Source organism: Lycium barbarum, chromosome 8, assembly GCF_019175385.1.
Source record: "Lycium barbarum isolate Lr01 chromosome 8, ASM1917538v2, whole genome shotgun sequence".
In the NCBI taxonomy this organism is placed as follows: Eukaryota; Viridiplantae; Streptophyta; class Magnoliopsida; order Solanales; family Solanaceae; genus Lycium; species Lycium barbarum.
The window spans coordinates 30,786,483-30,810,293 of NC_083344.1; positions in this window are offsets into that span (position 1 = coordinate 30,786,483).

A 23,811-nucleotide genomic window follows, 5' to 3' on the forward strand; every position below is an offset into this window, starting at 1 on the left:
GTGATTGGTTGTAGATTTATAAGCTAGGAAATTGTTGGTTACTGACAATAGTGTTACTTTTATATTAAATAGCTTAAAGAGGCGATGAAGAAACTTGGCTACGGCTAATCTATAACAGGTATGTAAAGCTATCCTTTCTTTCTTTTTGGCATGATCCATATGAAACAAACAGACGACAAATGTATAACTCCAAAGAAGTTCCTATTCTTAGAGCCACTAGGATGGCTAATGTTCTTTATTTCCAGAAGCTATTTCATTGTGTCTTGATACGTGTCTATGATTCCAGAAGTTCTATTTTGATATAATCCATAGTGACATTCGAAGGGTACTTGATATGACTGTTGTCTTGATTATCAAATGATGGTTCATTTTGATTATTCTATCGAGTCTCAGATGCGACTTAGTTTGCATATGATTGCTCACTACTCTGCTCGTGCATGTCTCAATATATCTTTCACCGAGTCCCGGGCGGGTATGTTTTCGTTCACAGTTTCACTGCAATTTTCACCGAGTCCCTCACTAGAGGGCTGGGTACGGTATATATATATATATGATGATATGATGATGTGATTATGGAGCCAAGGATGGCATGTGATGACTTTATTCACCGAGTCCCATAATGGGTCGGGTACGATATATGATATTGATATGCATGATCTACATTTCATAAGGCAAGTGTATTGGTATTTTGAATGTCATACTTGTTTCCTGTGATCTATATTTCAGTCATGATCCTCTTTATTGTGTTTTATGCTTTATATACTCAATACATATCTCGTACTGACCCCCTTTCTCCGGGGGGCTGCATTTCATGACCGCAGGTACCGATACTCGATTTGGTGATCCTCCAGCTTAGGATTTCTACTCAGCTGTCTTGGAGAGCTCCATTGTTCTGGAGCCTAGACTTTTGGTACAGATCTTTTGGTGTATATATATGTTTATCCAAGGGTACGGAGGGGCCCTGTCTCGTCATATTTTACTATCGATACTCTTAGAGGTCTGTAGACATATGTGTGGGTTGTGTATAAGTTTTGTTCAGCTGTGTCTATAGGATGTTCTATGGATATGTTCGTCTGTAGTGGCAGCCTTGTCGGCCTGCGTATGGTATTGATATGTAGTGGCAGCCTTGTCGGCTTGCGTATCATATTGATATGTAGTGGTAGCCTTGTCGGCTTGCGTATCATATTATGTTTTGATTAGTTGTGACTCCTCGGGAGACAGGTTATCGGGATATATATATGTGACGATGTAACGAACCTTTGGAGTTCTTTTGCATGTTTCCATATTGTTCTTAGGTCCAGTTTGACTATATCTAACAGGTACGTATACGAGTGTCCAGCTCGGGCACTAGTCATGGCCCACGGGGCTAGGTCGTGACATATAACTCCTTGAATATGGTATTGTGCATATTATTATGGTTGTTTGGGTGTTGTTTTGTTATTTGGTGGAAGTTGATAAAAGAGGGGAAGTGCTGCCAAATTCAGTTAACTTGTTAATTACACTAGTTTGAACTTAAGAGTGTTTTCAAGACATAACCATAGTATTGTCATGACCCAAATCGATGAGTCATGACGAGTGTCTGACCTCTAGTGACCAAACACCCCTAAACATGTATCTGAAACATACTGAACATCAAAGGCCCATAAACGACATAAACGGATCTCATAAGTGAGAAACATCAGAACTCTGTACAATCTGCATATATATACACAACATGCAGAAGAACAGTGCAAACCAGCTAGGCTGCTACATATACTGTACACAAAAGAATAGAAGCCGACAAGGCTACATCGTCTGACCGCTACATAAAACTGTCTACAGACCTCTACTGGAATGAAAGCTGTAGAAAGGACGGTACAGGGCCCCGTCATACCCATATGCATACACATCTTAAAAAGGGCATACCAAAACTGATTGTAGCTCCGGATCAAATAAAGTGTACTGACCACTGCTTGATCTAGAGATCCTACTGAACTGAACCACCTGTCTGTGTCTCTGTACCTGCGGGCATGAACGCAGCCCCCCAAGTAACGGAGGGTCAGTACGGATAATGTGCCGAGTATGTAAGGCATAAGAACAACATATATACATAAGAATCATGGATAAGATCTGAACTCATAAACTGAAATGACTGACCGCATGTACTTGTATGAACTAGTATCTGCCTAAGTCTGTATAAACATGAATAACTGACAATACCTCTATGGGCACATAATATGCATGCTCATGCCTATCAATGATGGTCATGCATCTATATACGTGTGCGTATATAATGCCTGATATATGTGTGTATATAACGCCTGTAAAGCCTCTATGGCATCTCATCATATTATATCGGCTCCTCTGCGGCCATAATAAATATCATCATCATAGTGGTAATGTGTATATAATGCATATATCTCTTCTCATACTTTACATAGATCTAGTATTCGTGTATATAATGTCTTCTGGTCACGGGTCAATGTACTTAAATATATAATGAATGTAATGCATGGATAAACTGTATGCACAGAGTTGGCTACATAAGACTGGACCTATGAACAGAAGGATCACTCATAAACGGTGTACACAAATCAAAAACTGAAGTACTTCTAATTCTTCTAAGAGTGGAATAATATGGAAGCTCGCTTACTCACTTGTTGGATCATATCATAGGATCATGCAAAAAGAAGGAAAGAATGGCCTTAACATACCTTGAAGCATACTCAATCATCCAACTTCTACCTCTCGAACTTGCAAGTCTAAAATTAAGATAACATAGGGCTTAATTAGGCTATTTACCTCGCTTACTAATCATTTTAAACACGAATAGAGCATGACAATTTATGGGCAACATTTTCCTTATAAGCTTAACAACTCTTCATGTCACGACCCAGCCCCGTGGGCCGCGACCGGTGCCCTACTTGGACACCCGGACAGACAAACATACCAAATCGGCATATTAGAGATTATCTCAGATCTCATATTAGTCATTTAAAACAGACTTGAAATCAAATATTATCTTAAGCGGTCACACGTGCAAAAATATCATATCCAAAGCCAAAAGGAGCGGCAGAATACACATCGCCGATCATATGCACATATGCGAACACATGGGCCATTTTGGCCGCCATAACAAACAGGACCGCATTAAGGCGCAAATCATAAACAAAACGAACAGACACACATGACCCATGACCCACAATATGACTACAGGCCTCTACACACCAAAACGGAAACATATGGCGGGACAGGGCCCCGCCGTACCCCAAATAGCCAAATATACATAAATATATACATAACAGAGATATGTACCAAAATATGGGCTCCGAATCAAAAGGAGCACTCTGTAGTAGCAGAAAGTATGGCCTACAGTGGTGGATCACTAACGTCGGTACCTGCGGGCATGAAACACAGCCCCCGAGGAAAGGGGGTCAGTACGAAAGATGTACTGAGTATGTAAAGCATGGAGTACAGAAATTCAAACCATAATCATAGTGAAGATACAGAAAGGAAATACCGAATCAGTACGTCAAAACCAGAATGGAAACCATATGTACATAATGCAAGTAAAAGAAATCATGCATAGGGCTCAGGAACGTGGTCGCCACTTCGACACTGGCGCCACAATACAACTGTTACATCCGACATTTTCGCTTATTCGAAAAATTCAAGATAAATTGACTTGTGATGAATAAGGCCATAATTGGACATTTCTTGGTATGAATGTGTAGGTTATGAATACAATGGTGTGGAATTACGAAAGGAGGCCAAGGGCAAAATTGGAATTTTGGGAAACTTGCCCATGAACTACAATATGTAACCAACCATTTTGGGCTAAAAAAAAATAAGTGAAGTAAGGCCCAATTTAAGGGGGCCCAACCGGCAATGCCATGTGGAAAATGGCCCAAGTCCACAATTAAATTAAGTGGTAATATAAGCCATACTTATCCTAAGAACATTCAAGAAAAAGCAAAGCAAGATCAAAGAAAAAAAAGATAGGGGTTTCGGGTTTGAGGGGAAAGAAAGAAAGAAAAGAAAAAAAAAATTGGAGCCAATTCCTTGGTTCAAAAGTTCATCTTTTGTGAAATTATTACCAAGTGCAAAGCCCTCTACAAGTTGGTACAAGTATTGTGGCAAGAAAGCAATCTTATCCCACAAGTGAAGAACTTGAAGAAAGGTGAGGATTTCATGCTTTTGTTATGTTATAAATGGTATATGTATGTTGTAGTATGTGCGAATGAATGAAAAATATGGAAATTTTGTGTGTTGGAACTAAGGGTGTGTTGGCCGAATGTATGTGTATGAATTACATGTCTTGGATGGTTTGAATTCATGTTAGAATCTAGTATGTTATGGTAGAAATTGTATTAGGAATGAAAGTGGGATGAATTAATGGAAGTTGGAAGGTATTGCATGTTGGCCGTGTGGTGCCTTACATGAAAGTGGATGAATTGAAGTTATTTAATGTAATACTTATGTTGTTGTGGCCATATGATGTGAGTGGAAGGTTAATGATTCTTATTGTCTTGGAAAAATGGTTATTAGGTTGTTGTAGGAGAATATGCAACTTTGTTAGGATTTATGTAAAAATGGAAATGAAAGTATCAAGAGGCAAATTATGATCATTGTTGATGAATTTGGGAGATGGAATTGCATAATGAAATTGTATGTGGAAGGTTAGGAAAAATTGAAAAAAAGTAGTGGATTAAGGGAAAGTTTGAATGTTGTGTATCTTATGAATATTATGTGAAAATGGTATGGATGCCTCCGATGTATGTCGTAATGATTTTGATGGATAATGGATATGAAAATAATAAGTTTGGTTTGGAAATGCAAGTTTGAAACGAAAAATGTTTCGTTATGACGAAAGATGGCTAATGATGCCTTAGTGTATGTCTTGATGTTGTTGTTGTTTGGATGTCATTTCTGGGTTGTTGTGTTGATGAATTGAGCCGAGCTAAGTCTCGGGGATGTCGTATATACAGAGGAAATGCTGCCGAAATTTCGGTAGACAAGTATGTGTAAAGTTGGAATATTGAAAGTTTGAAACTAACCAAATGGTAAACTTGACCATTTCCAGATTTTGGACGAAATTTGGATTGACGCCAAGCGAGCATAAGGCGCCATCGAGGTATGTGAAGCCTTTCCCTTTGCTCTTAGGCATGTTCTGGATGTGATAGGCTCGGCCGCGAGCCTTAAGTACGACTCCGTTCCCCGGAATTCGAGACGGAAAACCGCTCCAATTCCTTCAATTCATTTGAAGCTATTTTCTTGCAAATTGCCTTTAAAGTGAGTTTTTGTACAAAACCTCCCTAAACGGAGTCGGAACACTTCCAAACGATTATGGATGACCTCATAAGGTCTATTAGCGATAATTTACATATGTTGCCTCGAGTTGGTCCGAGGCAGGCCCACAAGGCCCGATATCTTCTGTAATACTTTAAATACTTCCCTTTTGTCCGATTTTCTCAGAAAACAATTGAACTATTATTTTGATTATGATACAACTATTTTTATGCAATTCTTACAAAAATGATTTCTGAACATCTGAGAATCTGATTCTGCTAATAATCTGTCGTGCCTTCCCAAGTAGGATATAGGCACGTACTATGCATACTATCTGGATATTCTGATTTTGGCTCGCCGTTTGGCACTCTTCAGTTTGATTGAGTCTGTATGTTGAGTCTGTATGTAAGTAGTTTCTCATTTATCGATTCGTGTCTGTCTCAATGCATTCTTTCACTGTGACCCGGGCCAGGTTCTGTTATCGTGCATATTTCTCTGCATTGTTCACCGCGTCCCTCGGCGTACGGGCCGGGATCTGTATGTCTGTATGATATTATGATTCGTGTATGGGGATGGCGGCCAGGATGGCATATGATCTGATCTGATTCTGTCTGTCCACCGCGTCCCGTACTAAGAGGGCCGGGTTCTGTTACCGCGCCCCTAGACAGGGCCGGGATCTGTATGAATGTATGTGTGTGCCATCTGTATTTATATAAGCACATGCCTCTGTATAATTTTGTATGACTCTGTACTACTCTGCATGCATAATTCTGTCCGACATACTTCTGTCTGTCCGTCTGAATTACGACTATGTCTGTATGTCCGTATGGATTCTGATTCTGCTCATCTGTCCGTATTATGATTCTATCTGTCTGTCCGAACCATGATTCTGTTTATCTGTAAAGAACACGATTCTGTATGTCTGTCTGGATCATGACTCTGTCCGTCAGTCTGATTTATGGTTCTGTTCGTTATATTTCTGTGACTCCGGTTCGGACTATGTTTATATATGTTATGTTCTGCTTTACATACTCGGTACATTTTTCGTACTGACCCCCGTTCTTCGGGGGCTGCGCTACATGACCGCAGGTACCGACGCACCAGGTGATACGCCGCCAGCGTAGGTTTCTGATTCAGCTGTTTTGAAGAGCTCCTTTGATCCGGAGCGTATATTTTTGGTATATATCTCCTGTCTTCTGTATACTCTGTATGTATGGATATTCTGGGTACGGCGGGGCCCTGTCCCGTCATATGATTCTGTATGTCTGTAGAGGCCTGTAGATAGATGTGTGGGTTATGGGTTTTCGTCTGTATGTTAGCCTTATCGGCTTATCTGTAAATGTCTGTATGTTTAGGTATATATATATATATATGTTTGCGCGCGTGCCGTAATTGTATCGGCCTACTTTTGTAACTTCTGTTTTAAAAAAAGAAAAAAAAATTCCGTATGATTCGAAATTCGGTCAGGTAGGTATGTACGGGCACCCAGTTAGGGTACCAGTCGCGGCCCACGGGGTTGGGTCATGACAACAACATACTCCGGAAAGTTTCAAATCTCCGTGCAACCCCGAACATAACACATCGTCACACACATCATATCATAAGCCATATCACAGCATAACTCCATAAACGGAACCCGGCCCTATGGCGAGGTCTCGGGAACCGTAGCACAGCATACTGCCGAATATATCAATATCATAGTGCGCACGATCACAAAACCGGCCCGGGAACCGGCGAACGATAGCATAATAATGGGCACGAGCAGAGTAGTGCGGAAACCAATGCAATTTACATATCAAAACATTTATGAAACTTGATATAATTATATGACAACCCGTTGGGTAAACTAGTCTGAATAACTAATCAATACGGGATTTATCTTACAGAAATATTTCTGGAATCGTATTTATAGTTCAAAATGTAAATCAGAATATTATCGTACAAAGTTAAGTCAGTTAGGGCGAACGAAGGAGACTCGGGGACTAGTGGGCCCGCCTCGGTTCAAATTGAGGCGGCGTATGAATTTTACAGACATTTGACCCTATGGAATCGTCCATGAAAGCTTAGGGGTAATTCAATCATATTTACGAAGTTTACGAAAGTTTGAACATTTCTATTCAACAAAGCATGAGTTTCTAATTCAATTTCACTGAATGGAATAGTACTAAAAGTAAAAGCGAATTTCTATGAATAGAGTAATCCCCGAGGCTCAAACTCAAACCTAGAACATCTAGGACATGCCAAGAGAAGAACAGGGATAGATTTACATACCTTTTCCGCCTCCTGAACGTCTCCAAAATCAAGCCTCAAATCCGCCAAAATCTACAATTTGGTCACATTTACCAATTGTGAGCTATAGCTTCTAAGAATTCAACTTAAATTCATATTTGTCTACCGAAATTTCGGCAGCATTTCCCCTATACATATAGCATCCCCGAGACTTAGCTCGGCCCAATATATCAACAACAACAACCCAACAATGCCAACAACATCAAAATCATCACAAAACGCACTATAAATTAAATAGTTCTCTTTACTACATAGTTCAACAACTTTCATTCCAACTTCCCGTTATCAAACTAATATCAACATTTCCATATTCATTTACTAATTCAAGATCATTCAAACATAATTCAAGAACATTTCAAGCGATGCTCATGGATTCAAGCATTCCCGCCAATTCCATATTCTATCCAAAACCTCGACAATTGCCTCAACATTAACAACTAGCATTGTTTCCTTCCAAATTCATTAACAACAACCATAATTTACATTTAGAATTATTTTCACAATTATATAAAAACTATATAAAAATCATATAATTTCCCATAACAATCCGCAACCATTTTCAATGCCAACTCAACTCGTTAAACATTCATTTACATCGTAAATGCCACAACGACACAACTAACACACTAAATGAACTCCATTTCATCTCCCCTTCACTATACTATGGCTCACAGCCATGATTCACCACACACACACACACACGGCTTCACACACATACATCACAACTCCATAATTCTCTTCTAATTTCAATCCTTATAACATATATACTTATTCCATAACATAAAAGAATAAGATTCTTACCTTTTTCTTCAAACATCAACTTGCCGCAAACGTTATTCCCTCGCTTAACTAATTATACCGCGTTGGAGAGCGTCCTGAGCTTAACAAGAATTCAAAAGGAAGAAGATTTTTAGGATCACAACTAAGCAACTAAATTTTTTTTTTTTTTGTTCTTGTTGGAGGTTCGGCCGAGAGTCTCTCTTGAGCTCTCAATGGTTTTGTTGTTTTGTTTGATTTTTCTTGAACTTTCTAAGGATAAACATATATATATATAATTGCCCCCTTATTTTAATTAAACACATGACTAATTAAATGGGTTGGGCCAAGGCTTGGACGGCCACCTCCTTATACTTGGGCCTAAATTTTCCTTTTATTTTTGAGCCCAATTCATTAGAAATCTTATTTTCTAATTCCCGAAACTAATTTCCAAAATTCCAATTTTTACCCTTGGCCTTCCTCCGTAGTTCCACGTCAATATTTTTTGATAACACACATATATGAAATAAAATCAAATATGGCCTTAATTTCCTATGAGGCAAGATTATTCCAAATGCGCAAAGACACGGGATATAACATTCTCCCCCCCCTTTAGAACATTCGTCCTCGAATGTTAAATTAGCCTTATAGGGTCTTATAAGCATGGCGGGGGAGTCTCTCTTTATAAATAGCACACACAAATCATTTGTCAATCGCTATAACAAACTTCAAAGTTTAGATTACCTGTGGGCGTAGGAAACAAGTGGGGATATTTCTTCTTCATCTCATCCTCCGCCTCCCAGGTCAATTCTTCCCGGTTGTTGTTCCGCCACAGGACTTTAACAGAAGGCACTTCTTTGGTGCGCAGTCTCCTCACTTGACGATCCAAAACATCTACAGGTTGCTCTTCATAAGACAAGTCCTTCGTTACCTGAATATCATTTACTGGAAATATTCTATCAGGATCACCAATACATTTTCGGAGCATGGATACATGGAATACCGGGTGCACCGCCTCTAGATCTGATGGTAGGTCCAGCTCATAAGCGACATTCCCAATTTTTTGGATAATATGGTAAGGCCCAATGTATCGCGGACTGAGCTTCCCCTTTCTGCCAAATCTCATCACGCCCTTCATGGGCGACACCTTTAGGAATACCAAGTCGCTAATCTGAAACTCTAACGGTCGACGCCATTTATCAACATAAGATTTCTGTCGACTCTGGGCCGCTAATAGTCGTTCTCGAATGAGTTTCACCTTATCAACTGCTTCCTGAATCACATCTGGCCCAATTAATTTAGTTTCGCCCACGTCAAACCAACCAATTGGAGATCTGCATTTTCTGCCATATAGGCTTCGTACGGTGCCATCTGGATGCTGGAATGATAACTATTATTATAAGAAAATTCAACCAGCGGCAAATGATCATCCCAGCTGCCTCTGAAATCAATAACACAGGCCCGCAACATATCTTCCAAAGTCTGAATGGTGCGCTCGGCCTGCCCATCGGACTGAGGATGAAATGCTGTACTAAGACTCACCTGAGTCCCCAATCCCTCCTAGAAGGATCTGCAGAAATTCGCTGTGAACTGGGCCCCTCTGTCAGTGATAATAGATACAGGAACTCCGTGAAGTCTTACTATTTCTTTAAGATACAATCTAGCATAGTCCTCAACCGAATAAGTAGTCCTGACCGGAAGGAAATGGGCTGATTTCGTCAATCTGACAACAATAACCCAAATAGAATCGTACCTGCGTGGAGTGCACGGCAACCCAACAACGAAATCCATATTAATCATCTCCCATTTCCACGATGGAATTTCCATTTCCTGTAATAATCCACCGGGCTTCTGATGTTCGATCTTGACTTGCTGGCAATTTGGGCACTGGCCAACGAACTCTGCAATGTCTCTTTTCATGTCGTCCCACCAGTATAAACATTTAAGATCATGGTACATCTTAGTAGACCCAGGATGAATAGAATACCGAGCATTATGTGCTTCGCCCATAATTTTCTGCCGTAGCCCTGCAACGTCCGGTACACACAATCTGCCTCCATATAATAATACCCCTTCAGGCGAAATTTTGAACGGAGTCTTTTCTTTATTAAGGGCCATATTTCGGTACTGCATCAAAGCAGGATCTTCGAACTGACGCTTCTTTAACTCTTCCATAATTGATGATTCGGCAACGTCTCGACCAGAAACTCCAGTATCTCCAGAATCTGCCAAACGAACTCCGAGCCTGGCTAACTGATAAATTTCACGAACCAATTCTTCCTTATCGGGCTGAACATCAGTCAAACTGCCCATGGACTTGCGGCTAAGTGCATCAGCTACCACATTGGCTTTACCAGGATGATATAGAATATCAACGTCATAATCTTTTAACAATTCAAGCCATCTTCTCTGCCGCAAATTTAGTTCCTTCTGCCTGAAAATGTACTGGAGGCTCTTATGGTCCGTATAAATATCAACGTGGACCCCATATAAATAATGCCGCCAAATCCTCAAAGCATGAATCACCGCGAATAATTTCAAATCATGAGTGGGATAATTCTTCTCGTGCGGTCTGAGCTGCCGGGAAGCATAGGCTATGACTCGACCGTGCTGCATCAACACACAACCTATCCCAATACCAGAGGCATCACAATAGACAACGTACCCGTCTGACCCTTCTGGAAGAACTAAAACTGGAGCTGTAATTAATTTTTCCTTCAACGTCTGGAAGCTGCGCTCACAGGCATCAGTCCACTGAAATTTTGCTGCTTTCTGAGTAAGCTTCGTTAGTGGTGCCGCAATAGAAGCAAACTTCTCCACAAACCTTCTGTAATAACCAGCCAACCCTAGAAAACTGCGTACCTCTGTCGGTGTAGTAGGCCTGGGCCAATTCTGTACAACTTCAATCTTTTGCGTATCAACCCGAATACCATCTGCTCCGACAATATGCCCCAAGAAGGCCACAGAAGTTAACCAGAATTCACATTTAGAAAATTTAGCATATAATTTCTGCTGCCGAAGGGTGCCAAGTATTGTTCTCAGATGATCCGAATGCTCCTCTGCTGATCGTGAATAAACCAAAATATCATCAATAAATACGATCACGAACATATCAAGGAAAGGCCGGAATACCCGATTCATTAAATCCATGAATACCGCTAGAGCATTAGTCAGTCCAAAAGACATCACTCTGAATTCATAATGCCCGTACCGGGTCCTGAAAGCAGTCTTCGGAATATCTGCCTCTCGTACCCGTACCTGGTGATAACCCGAGCGCAAATCTATCTTCGAGAAATATTTAGCACCCTGCAACTGATCAAATAAATCATCAATCCGGGGGAGGGGATATTTATTCTCTATAGTCACCTTATTCAGCTGTCGATAATCAATACACATTCGCAGTGACCCGTCTTTCTTTCTGACAAATAATACCGGCGCTCCCCAGGGCGAAGTACTGGGTCTAATAAAGCCTTTATCCAATAGATCTTACAGCTGCTCCTTTAATTCCTTCAATTCTGTAGGTGCCATTATGTACGGAGGAATAGATATGGGCTGCGTATCTAGCAACAAATCTATAGTGAAGTCTATCTCCCGTTCAGGCGGAAGGCCTGGAAGCTCATCTGGGAATACATCAGGAAATTCATTAACAACTGGAACTGACTGGAGAGTAGGTGTCTCGGCCTTAGTATCGTGCACCCGAACCAAATGATAGATATAACCTTTCCGAATCATCTTCTTAGCCTTGAGGTATGAAATAAACTTACCCCTCGGCGATGCTGTATTCCCGAACCACTCTATAACTGGTTCCCCTGGAAACTGAAAACGAACTACCTCTTTCTGGCAGTCCACATTAGCATAGCAGGAAGCTAACCAGTCCATGCCCTAGATGACATCAAATTCCAGCATATCTAATTCTACCAAATTAGCTTTAGTGCAACGGTCATATGTAATCACAGAACAATCTCTATATACCTGCCTCGCTATAATAAAATCCCCGACCGGTGTAGCTACTTCAAATGGTTCTATAGGTTCGGGTGTTATCCCAATTTTACTAGCAACGAGCGGGGAGATATATGATAAAGTAGAGCCAGGATCAATCAATGCATATACAGATCGAGAGAAAACCAGTAATGTACTTGTAACAACATTTGGCGAAGCCTCCTGATCCTGGCGGCTAGCCAATGCATATATGCGGTTCGATGGACCGCTAGAATCTGAAAAACTGCCACGGCCTCGATCGCGGCCCGCCGGTGCCGGCAAACCCCGTCCTGCAAGGCGCATAGATGTGGGAGTAGAAGATGAACCAGCGGCTGACCCCGTCAGCTGAACTGTACTACCAGAACCACTCGCCATCGGACAATCACGCATAACATGGCCCTGACGGCCGCAAGAAAAACAGGCTCCGGTGGCTCGGTAACACTCCCCCGGGTGTGATCTCCCGCAATAAGAACAACGGGGCCTGGGTGGTCTGGACTGGCTGGGACCCCTAGCCGTCTGTGAACCTGATGCTCTGGAACTCTGACCGGCCCCAGATGGTCCTACACTGTCAAATCATTTGCCGGCGGACTGTGTACCCCGACCTAATGGAGAAAGATATCTGCCTGACTACTGCGACTGAGGCTGTCCGCCTCGATACTCTCCAGAATACCCCGCGGACCTGGCCCTCTTGGGCGGCCTCCTGTCTCGATCCCTACCAGAATAATCTGCCCTATGCCGGTCCTCCATGCCTTGAGCATAGGCCTGTAACCGGGAGATATCCATATCAGTCTGTGAGGCCATCGCCATGCAGCTGTCAACTAAGTAGCGGCCCAATCCCATCATATACCGGTGCATACGGTCAGCCATATCCGCTACTATAGCAGGTGCATATCGAGCCAGAGAATCAAACTCCAGATTATACTCGCGAACACTCCGGCCTCTCTGCCGCAACTGTAAAAATCTATCAACCCGCGCCCGCCGTAACTCCGGAGGCAAAAAGTGGCGGAGAAAAGCAGTCACAAACTCGTCCCATGTAGCTGGGGGAGCACCCTCACCTCTGGACAGCTCCCAGGACTCGTACCAATTAGCAGCAACATCTCGTAACCTATGCGAGGCTAACTCAACGGACTCGGTCTCTGAAGCGCTGACCAGTCCCAATGAGTGGCGCATCCCCCGAATGAAGTCGTAGGGGTCCTTCTCGGGCTTAGACCCGAAGAACTCTGGGCGACCACATGTCAGAAAATCACGAACTCTCAGGCTATCACGCCTGTCATCATCATCATAACCTCTCAGCCCGCGTCTGCGAGCCTGTCCCGCTACCAAAGTAGTCAATAACTGTACGGCCTCCCTCAACGTCCTGTCCTCCGCCCCTGGCTGAGGAGCTGGAGGTTCGGGCGCTGGAGCCTCTGAAGCTAATGATGGACCTGCTCCAGGCTACTCCAGTGGTGGTGTAGCAGAACATTCTGAGTGGGGCACAACATCGGGCAAATCCTGAGCACGAGCCCGGGTAACTCTCTTCACCTGACTAGTCTCTCCTACCACCGCCTTGCCCTTCTGGGCAGCCGTCGCCTTCTTCGGAGGCATGACTGAAAAACACAAAAACGGATCAGAACAGAATCATCCTAATAGCACAACTCTATCGCACTATCTAAGATTCAAAGAAAGGTAATAGCCTAAATGTCCTGTAGCCTCCTGTTTATAGATGTGGTGCACAACACACCGATAAATAAGACTCTACGAGACACGGCCTGTAGACATTCCGAGGGCAAACCGCTCTGATACCACTTTTGTCAGGACCCAGCCCCGTGGGCCGCGACTGGTGCCCTACTTGGACACCCGGACAGACAAACATACTAAATCGTCATATTAGAGATTATCTCAGATCTCATATTAGTCATTTAAAACAGATTTGAAATCAAATATTATCTTAAGCGGTCACACGTGAAAAAATATCATATCCAAAGCCAAAAGGAGCGGCGGAATACACATCGCCGATCATATGCACATATGCGAACACATGGGCCATTTTGGCCGCCATAACAAACAGGACCGCATTAAGGCGCAAATCATAAACAAAACGAACACACACATATGACCCATGACCCACAATATGACTACAGGCCTCTACACACCAAAACGGAAACATATGGCGGGACAGGGCCCCGCCGTACCCCAAATAGCCAAATATACATAAATATATACATAACAGAGATATGTACCAAAATATGGGCTCCGAATCAAAAGGAGCACTCTGTAGTAGCAGAAAGTATGGCCTACAGTGGTGGATCACCAACGTCGGTACCTGCGGGCATGAAACGCAGCCCCCAAGGAAAGGGGGTCAGTACGAAAGATGTACTGAGTATGTAAAGCATGGTGTACAGAAATTCAAACCATAATCATAGTAAAGATATAGAAAGGAAATACCGAATCAGTACGTCAAAACCAGAATGGAAACCATATGTACATAATGCAAGTAAAAGAAATCATGCATAGGGCTCAGGAACGTGATCGCCACTCCGACACTGGCGTCACAACACAGCATACTCTGGAAAGTTTCAAATCTCCGTGCAACCCCGAACATAACACATCGTCACACACATCATATCATAAGCCATATCACAGCATAACTCCATAAGCGGAACCCGGCCATATGGCGAGGTCTCGGGAACCGTAGCACCGCATACTGCTGAATATATCAATATCATAGTGCGCACGATCACAAAACCGGTCTGGGAACCGGTGAACGATATCATAATAATGGGCACGAGCAGAGTAGTGCGGAAACCATTGCAATTTACATATCAAAACATTTATGAAACTTGATATAATTATATGACAACCTGTTGGGTAAACTAGTCTGAATAACTAATCAATACTGGATTTATCTTACAGAAATATTTCTGGAATCGTATTTATAGTTCAAAATGTAAATCAGAATATTATGGATTAATCAAACATTATTCTTTAATATCAAAACATTATTCTTTAATAGCTAAAGTCATAAGCAAAATTCTCTTTCCGATATCGTACAAAGTTAAGTCAGTTAGGGCGAAAGAAGGAGACTCGGGACTAGTGGGTCCGCCTCGGTTCACATTGAGGCGGCGTACGAATTTTATAGACATTTGACCCTATGGAATCGTCCATGAAAGCTTAGGGGTAATTCAATCATATTTACGAAATTTACGAAAGTTTGAACATTTCTATTCAACAAAGCATGAGTTTCTAATTCAATTTCACTGAATGGAATAGTACTAAAAGTAAACGCGAATTTCTACGAATAGAGTAATCCCCGAGGCTCAAACTCAAACCTAGAACATCTAGGACATGCCAAGAGAAGAAGAGGGATAGCTTTACATACCTTTTCCGCCTCCTGAATGTCTCCAAAATCAAGCCTCAAATCCGCCAAAATCTACAATTTGGTCACATTTACCAATTGTGAGCTATAGCTTCTAAGAATTCAACTTAAATTCATATTTGTCTACCGAAATTTCGGCAGCATTTCCCCTATACATATAGCATCCCCGAGACTTAGCTCGTCCCAATATATCAACAACAACAACCCAACAATGCCAACAACATCAAAATCATCACAAAACGCACTATAACTTAAATAGTTCTCTTTACTACATAGTTCAACAACTTTCATTCCAACTTCCCGTTATCAAACTAATATCAACATTTCCATATTCATTTACTAATTCAAGATGATTCAAACATAATTCAAGAACATTTCAAGCGATGCTCATGGATTCAAGCATTCCCGCCAATTCCATATTCTATCCAAAACCTCCACAATTGCCTCAACATTAACAACTAGCATTGTTTCCTTCCAAATTCATTAACAACAACCATAATTTACATTTAGAATTTTACTTTCACAATTATATAAAAACTATATAAAAATCATATAATTTCCCATAACAATCCGCAACCATTTTCAATGCCAACTCAACTCGTTAAACATTCATTTACGTCGTAAATGCCACAATGACACACCTAACACACTAAATGAACTCCATTTCATCTCCCCTTCACTATACTATGGCTCACAACCATGATTCACCACACACACCCACACGGCTTCACACACATACATCACAACTCCATAATTCTCTTCTAATTTCAATCCTTATAACATATATACTTATTCCATAACATAAAAGAATAAGATTCTTACCTTTTTCTTCAAACTTCAACTTGCCGCAAACGTTGATCACAACTAAGGAACTAATTTTTTTTTTTTGTTCTTGTTGGAGGTTCGGCCGAGAGTCTCTCTTGAGCTCTCAATGGTTTTGTTGTTTTGTTTGATTTTTCTTGAACTTTCTAAGGATAAACACACATATATATAATTGCCCCCTTATTTTAATTAAACACATGACTAATTAAATGGGTTGGGCCAAGGCTTGGCCGGCCACCTCCTTATACTTGGGCCTAAATTTTCCTTTTATTTTTGAGCCCAATTCATTAGAAATCTTATTTTGTAATTCCGGAAACTAATTTCCAAAATTCCAATTTTTACCCTTGGCCTTCCTCCGTAGTTCCACGTCAATATTTTTTGAATAACACATATATGAAATAAAATCAAATATGGCCTTCATTTCCTACAAGGCAAGATTATTCCAAATGCACAAAGACACGGGATATAACACTTCTGCTTCTCATTCGATCCAACATCAACCACAATACCCACAACATGACGACAACACACACACACACACACACACACACACACACACACACACACACACACACACATATATATATATATATATATAAAATATACTTAAATCCTTTCCCAATCATCTCTTAAAATAACCCCAAGTCACCATCTTGTTCTTCATCAACTTAGCACTCCCACAAATACCTTCTCTTTAATTAGTTCACTAAATCTCTTGATATTAGACTCAAATACAAGGGTAGAAATCATTACATACCTTGAGGGGTCAAAATCCCAAGAATCACTTCAACTTTAACTCCTTAAGCTTCAGAACCTTGAAGAAACCCTAGAAGCAACCTTCTCCTTCACAAGCTCGGGTTTACGGGGTCCGGGTATTATCAAATCTTCACTAATACGATGAAAAATATTGGGAGAGAATATATTAGGGTTTTTCTGATTTGGAATGGAGGAAAATATGAAATAAGATCGTGAACCACCTATTTATACTTGGAAGCCAAAAAGGCTATAGCGGTTCGGTTCGACGAGCGGGTCGACGGTCAGTCGACTAGCTTCGTCAATCTGCGCCTGCAGATGCAAGGTTGCTGGACCCTGTCGACACCGCACATCGACTGTCTGTCGACCATGTCGATGACCCGTTGACGATTACTGGTGTTCTGCAGATTTTTCTATTTCAGTTTAGATCGCGTTGATTTGATTCGTTGAACTTCTAACGCTATAAATTGCCAAGAATATCTGTTGGTACCCTCGTACATGGGGTAAGGCACTTTCCACCTCCAAACTCGGGCTTGAGTCTCTATTCCAAGGGCATACCTGACTAGAAAATCATAGGTTCTACTACTGCGAACACTAGGGGTTTCCCCTGTACTTATACCAATACATCTTGCACGCAGCAACCCAGAATAATGCCACACAGGACCACATAATATAACACACAATAGCATGGCCTTACCCGACCAATTATGATAACTGAAATGAATTAATACCTAGGGGCGGTGATGCCTCGGACAGAACCTCCTGTACCGCTGGGAACAAATTCGGGTACTTAGTATTAATTGCCTCTTCCACTTCCAAAGTCACTTCCTCAACATTCTTATTCCTCCACAAGACATTAACGGAGGCGATATCCTTCGTCCACAGCCGACGGACGTGTCTGTCCAATACAGCCACTGGAACTTCTTCGTATGATAACCGCTTGGTCACCTGGATATCATCCACTGGTACAAATCTTGAAGGATCTGCGATAAACTTATGAAGCATAGATACATGAAATACTGGATGTACCGACTCTAACTCAGAAGGCAATTCTAGCTCATATGCCACTGTGCCCAGTATACGAATGATCTTATATGGTCCAATATATCGAGGGCTCAAATTACCCTTCTTGCCAAACCTCATCACTCATTTCATAGGCGAAACTTTCAGGAACACCCAATCGCCTATCTCGAACTCTAATTTACGTCGCCGATTATCCGCATAGGATTTCTGTCGACTCTGAGCTACTAGCAACCTCTCTCTAATCACCTTCACCTTATCAACTGCTTGCTTAATTAAGTCTGGGACTAGCAACTGATTCACCCTGACATCGAACCACCCTATGGGCGATCTACATCTCCACCCATATAAGGCCTCATAAGGAGCCATCTGAATACTGGAATGGTAACTGTTGTTATATGCAATCTCAATAAGAGACAAATGATCATCCCAACTGCCTTGAAAGTCAAGTACACAAGCTTTAAGTATATCCTCAAGGGTCTGTATAGTACGCTCTGCCTGTTTATCTGTCTGGGGGTGAAATGCAGTACTAAGACGCACCTGAGTCCGCAATCCTTGCTGAAAAGACTTTCAGAATTTGGCTGTGAACTGTGCTCCCTGTCTGAACTAATGGCTAAAGTAACACCATGAAGTCGTACAATCTCCTTAAGGTAAAGTGTGGCATAATCCTTGGCTGCATAAGTAGTTCTGACAGGCAGAAATTGAGCTGACTTTGTAAGCCTATCTACTATAACCCATACTGAATCACACTTCCGCTGAGTACGCGGCAACCCTGTAATAAATTCTATATTAATTATCTCCAATTTCTATGTCGGAATCTCCATAGCCTGCAATAGACCTCCAGGCTTCTGGTGCTCTATTTTGACCTACTGACAATTTGGACACTAAGCGACAAATTGTGCTATATCTCTCTTCACACCATCCCACCAATAAACTTCGGTGAGATCATGGTACATCTTTGTTGAGCCTGGATGAATAGAATAGCGGGAATAATATGCCTCCCCCATAACCTGCTGACGGAGCCCTTCAACATTAGGGACACATAATCTGCCTCGATACCTGAGTAATCCATCACCTGTCATCACAAAGGGTGTCTTTTCTTTCTGAGGTGCTGTATCTCGGTAATGAACTAAAATAGGATCCTCATACTGGCGTTCCTTTATCTCTACTACCAAGGATGATACGCTAAGTCTTGAACCGTAACTCCTGCATCACCTGAATCTATCAATCGAACTCTGAGGCTAGCCAATCGATGAACCTCACTGACCATTTCTCTTCTCTCTGGTGACACATGTGACAAGCTAACCATAGATTTTCGACTGAGGGCATCGGTTTCTATGTTCGCTTTCTCGGGATGGTACATAATATCCACGTCATTGTCTTTTAACCACTCTAACCATTGCCTTTAACGCAAGTTCAAGTCCTTCTGCTTAAAGATGTACTAGAGACTCTTATGATCAGTATAGATATCAACAGGCACACCATAAAAGTAGTGCCTCCATATCCTCAAGGCATGAATCACTGCCGCTAGCTCAAGATCATGGGTTGGATAATTCTTCTCGTGCTTCTTCAACTGTCTACAAGCATAAGCAACAACTCTACCGTGCTGTATCAACACACATCCCATGTTACACCTCGGAAAATCTTCCATTGGTACGCAAGTGAATGAACTAGTAAGGAGTATGAGTATACGATGTTTTCATGAGCGAGCGATGGCATTCGATGATTCTAGATGAGAGTTCAAAGATGTTAGAGATGGGGGAAGAGGATTGCCAAGAGAAGGCAAAGTATTTGATAAGCATCGGAAAGAAATTATGAGTGACAAGTGAGTAAGGGCTTAATGATGTCATGGAGAAGAGTCATAACGTCCCTTGGATTGGTATTGAAGTGTTGAACAAGTGTTAAGAAGGTTCCATAAGGATTGGAGATTGAACGAGACGACGAAATGACCTTCGGGATCACTGGGGATTATACGACCAAACATACTGGCCGTATAATTTATACGGTCCATATGTTTGGGACCGTATAATCAACCCAGATTGGCCAAACTTTCTGGACCAATTGTACGACCAAACATACGGACCGTATGTTGGTCCGTATGTTTGGTCGGGACCGATTTTGTCCAATAAATGTAAGGGACCAAGGTTATTTCATTTCATTTCTTCTTGACACCCCTTCTCTCTAAAACATCTCTCTACATATATTTCATAGGTTTTCAAGGGTTTTTAGTGATCAACAACACAAAATAAGTGAATCAAGTGTAAGCAAACCCATTAAAGATCATTCAAGTCAAGAAGTCCAAATGGAGAAAAACTAGGGTTTTTGCTCAAGTGGAGTATTTCGACGAAGGCTTGTTCCTATAACATCTAAGGTAAGATTTATGGTATTTATATGTTGTTTAAGGTATTTGTAAGTTGAAATGCTTGGAGTTTAGAAGAGTATAGCAAAATGGGTCATGAATGATGAATAGTGACGTTTTGAGAAATAGTTTGAATTGAATCATGATTGTTGTTGCGTTGTGACATGAATGGGTTATAAATGACGTTAAGATCATGAAATGGACATTTTATGTGAATGGACGAAATCGTGTGTTATGATTTTGAATATGGATAATTGGACGTGAATTGAGAATGTGGTTAGTGTAAATGATCAAAGGCTATTGTTATGATATTGTAAATGTATTGTTGACGTTTGAGAGTTGAATTATGATATGGAGAAATGTTGTATAAATAAAGGAGATGCTGTCCGATTTTCTCTAGCTTTAGCCTTTTATGCTAGTTGTCGATTCTAACGATAGTATAACCTTAATGAAGGTATAAACGCAAGTATTGAAAGAGAACGTGCAAGTGCTATATAGTCGAACGAAAAGGTATGTAAGGCTAACTGTTCTTTCATAAGGAATGGTTCTTTGGCCTAACGTCTAAATCTTCTATAAGTCTATGATGTCTTCAAATGATTGACCTTCCGAGCTAATAAGCTCACGATGCTTGATGTGCTACGATAGTACTAAGTTCCTCGTATGACGAGTAGGCCTATAAGATAGATGTAATCATAACAACGAAGATAGTGATATTGATAGTAATAATGATGAGAATAATGTGATGATTAAGATTCCTATGGGCTATTGTATGTATGTGTGCCTATGAAGGGCTATGATAAGACCCCGAGCTTATGATGCCGGGTAGAATGTATGTATATGAATATGTATAGAGTATGTATATGACTACGTAATGCGTGCACACTTCTGCAGAAGGTACGGATAACCCTGAAGCTTTGGTAGGGCCAGATATGTATGACCTTGAGCCTTGGTTGGCCAAGTATGTATGAAACATCGATCCTTTATGGTCGGGTACGCTATACAAAAGCTATATAAAGGCTATAAGTACGTATATATAGATATATTTATATATATATATATATATATGACATCAATATGAGTATGAATATGCAAAGGATATGTAAATGTTGTACAAAGGCTATGTATAAGCAATGTATATGAAATGTAGACGATATGGATAGGAGTGTGAATATGAATGAACAAGATTCTTTATACGGATATATGATGGAAATGGAATGTCCCTATGGAAAGCAAGTAAGTGCTATGACAATGATATTATTATCTCCCATCTTATGTTATCGTTTATGTTGTCTATTACGCTTGTTTATTAACGTTGATCATGCTTTACATACTCAGTACATTCTTTGTACTGACGTCTTTTTGTTTGTGGACGCTGCGTGCCCGCATGTGGCTAGGGAGATACACTCGATCCATAGCTTCATTATTCAGGGACTACATTGTGGAGCTCTATCTCATCCGAAGCGGCAACCTTTGGTATAGATTCTTTTGTGTACATATTTATGGTCATAGCGGGGTCCTGTCCCGCTCATGTGATATGTTATAACCTTCTTAGAGGCTCGTAGACATGTGTATGTGGTTAGATATGTGTGGCCTTGTCGGCCTATATTTTTTATATCATTTTGTTGGCCTTGTCGGCCCATGTACATTGACGTGGCATAGATGCCTATGATGATATAAGAAATGTTGTCGTCCAATTGGGACTAGTATGATTGATGGCTAGAATGCATGATTCGATTTATGGCTCACCTAGATTTTATGTGAAAGTATGTTAAAGGGGTGCCCGGGTGGGGTAGTGTCGGGTGCTCATCGCGGCCCTAGTCGGGTCGTGACAAAAGTGGTATCAGAGCAGTTCAGTCCAACGGTGTGTCTACGAGTCGTGTCTAGTAGAGTCTTGGTTATGGTTGTGTTGCGCGCCACACTTATAAACAAGAAGCTGCAAACATTTTAGGAATGAATGACCTTCCTGCTTCATAGAAATCGTGTGGTAGAGCTATGGTGTAAGAAATTCTTGTTCCTAAATCGTGTGTTGTGTATTTCAGAGATGCCTAAAAAGAGAAAGACTACAGCAGCCCAAAAGGGCAAGACGGTGGCAGAAAAGTGGGATGAAAGAGCACCGCCACCGGTAGTAGAGGAAAATGAGTCCCAGAGTGCGGCTCAATCTCAGTCCTCCCAGACAGTGCCTATTACTGAGGAGCGTGAGGGAGCCTCAGCTCCAGCTCCAACTCTTCCAGCGGATGCTTCTGGCCAAGATGTAAAAGAGGCCATAGATTTGCTTCCACAATTGGTTGCTGCTCAGACTCAGTGGCAAAGTACAGGTCAGGGTGATAGGGCTGTTAGTGCAAGGGCCCGAGACTTCATCACATTAAACCCTCCGGAATTCTTTGGGTCAAAGTCGGAGGAGGATCCTCAGGATTTCATAGATGGTATATTGAGGACGCTTCGATTGATACATGCTTCGAAAACCGAGTCGGTGGAGCTAGCGTCATATAGATTGAGAGATGTCTCGATCGAATGGTACACGGTTTGGATGGCTTCACGGGGAGCCAATGCACCTCCCCCGGTATGGCAAGAGTTTGTTGATGATTTTCTCCGTCATTATATGCCTCCAGAAGTTCGGCGAGCTAGGGCCGATAAATTCTTAAATTTGAGGCAGGGTAGCATGAGTGCTCTAGAGTATAGTCTCCACTTCAATTTCTTGGCCAGGTATGCTTCGGCCATGGAAGCGGATATGGGTGACCGGGTACACCGATTTGTGAAGGGCTTAGGACCACACTTGATGGATAGATGCTTGACTGCGTCCCTTCAGGATGGTATGGATATTGCACGCATTCAGGCACATGCTCAGAACTTAGAAGAAAGCCTACAGCAGCGGAGAAATGAACGCGAGCAGGATAGGGGTCATAGCAAGAGGGCCAGATCTGCAGGCCCGATGAGTGAGTCCAGAGGCAGCCACAGGCAGCAGTTCCCTAGACATTCAGGCTATTCTATGACTAGTGCATCTCCACGGTTTTCAGGCCAGAGCCTTGATAGATCTGCTCGTTCAGGGCCGAGTCCGAGTTATTCAGGACCTCAGTTCAGAGATGATTCAGGCCAGTCAAGGCCACCTGTACCACGATGTTCCCAGTGTGGGAAGTTGCATTGGGGTCGATGCCGAGTGGGCTCAGATGGTTGCTATTCATGTGGCCAACCAAGCCATATCATGCGTGATTGC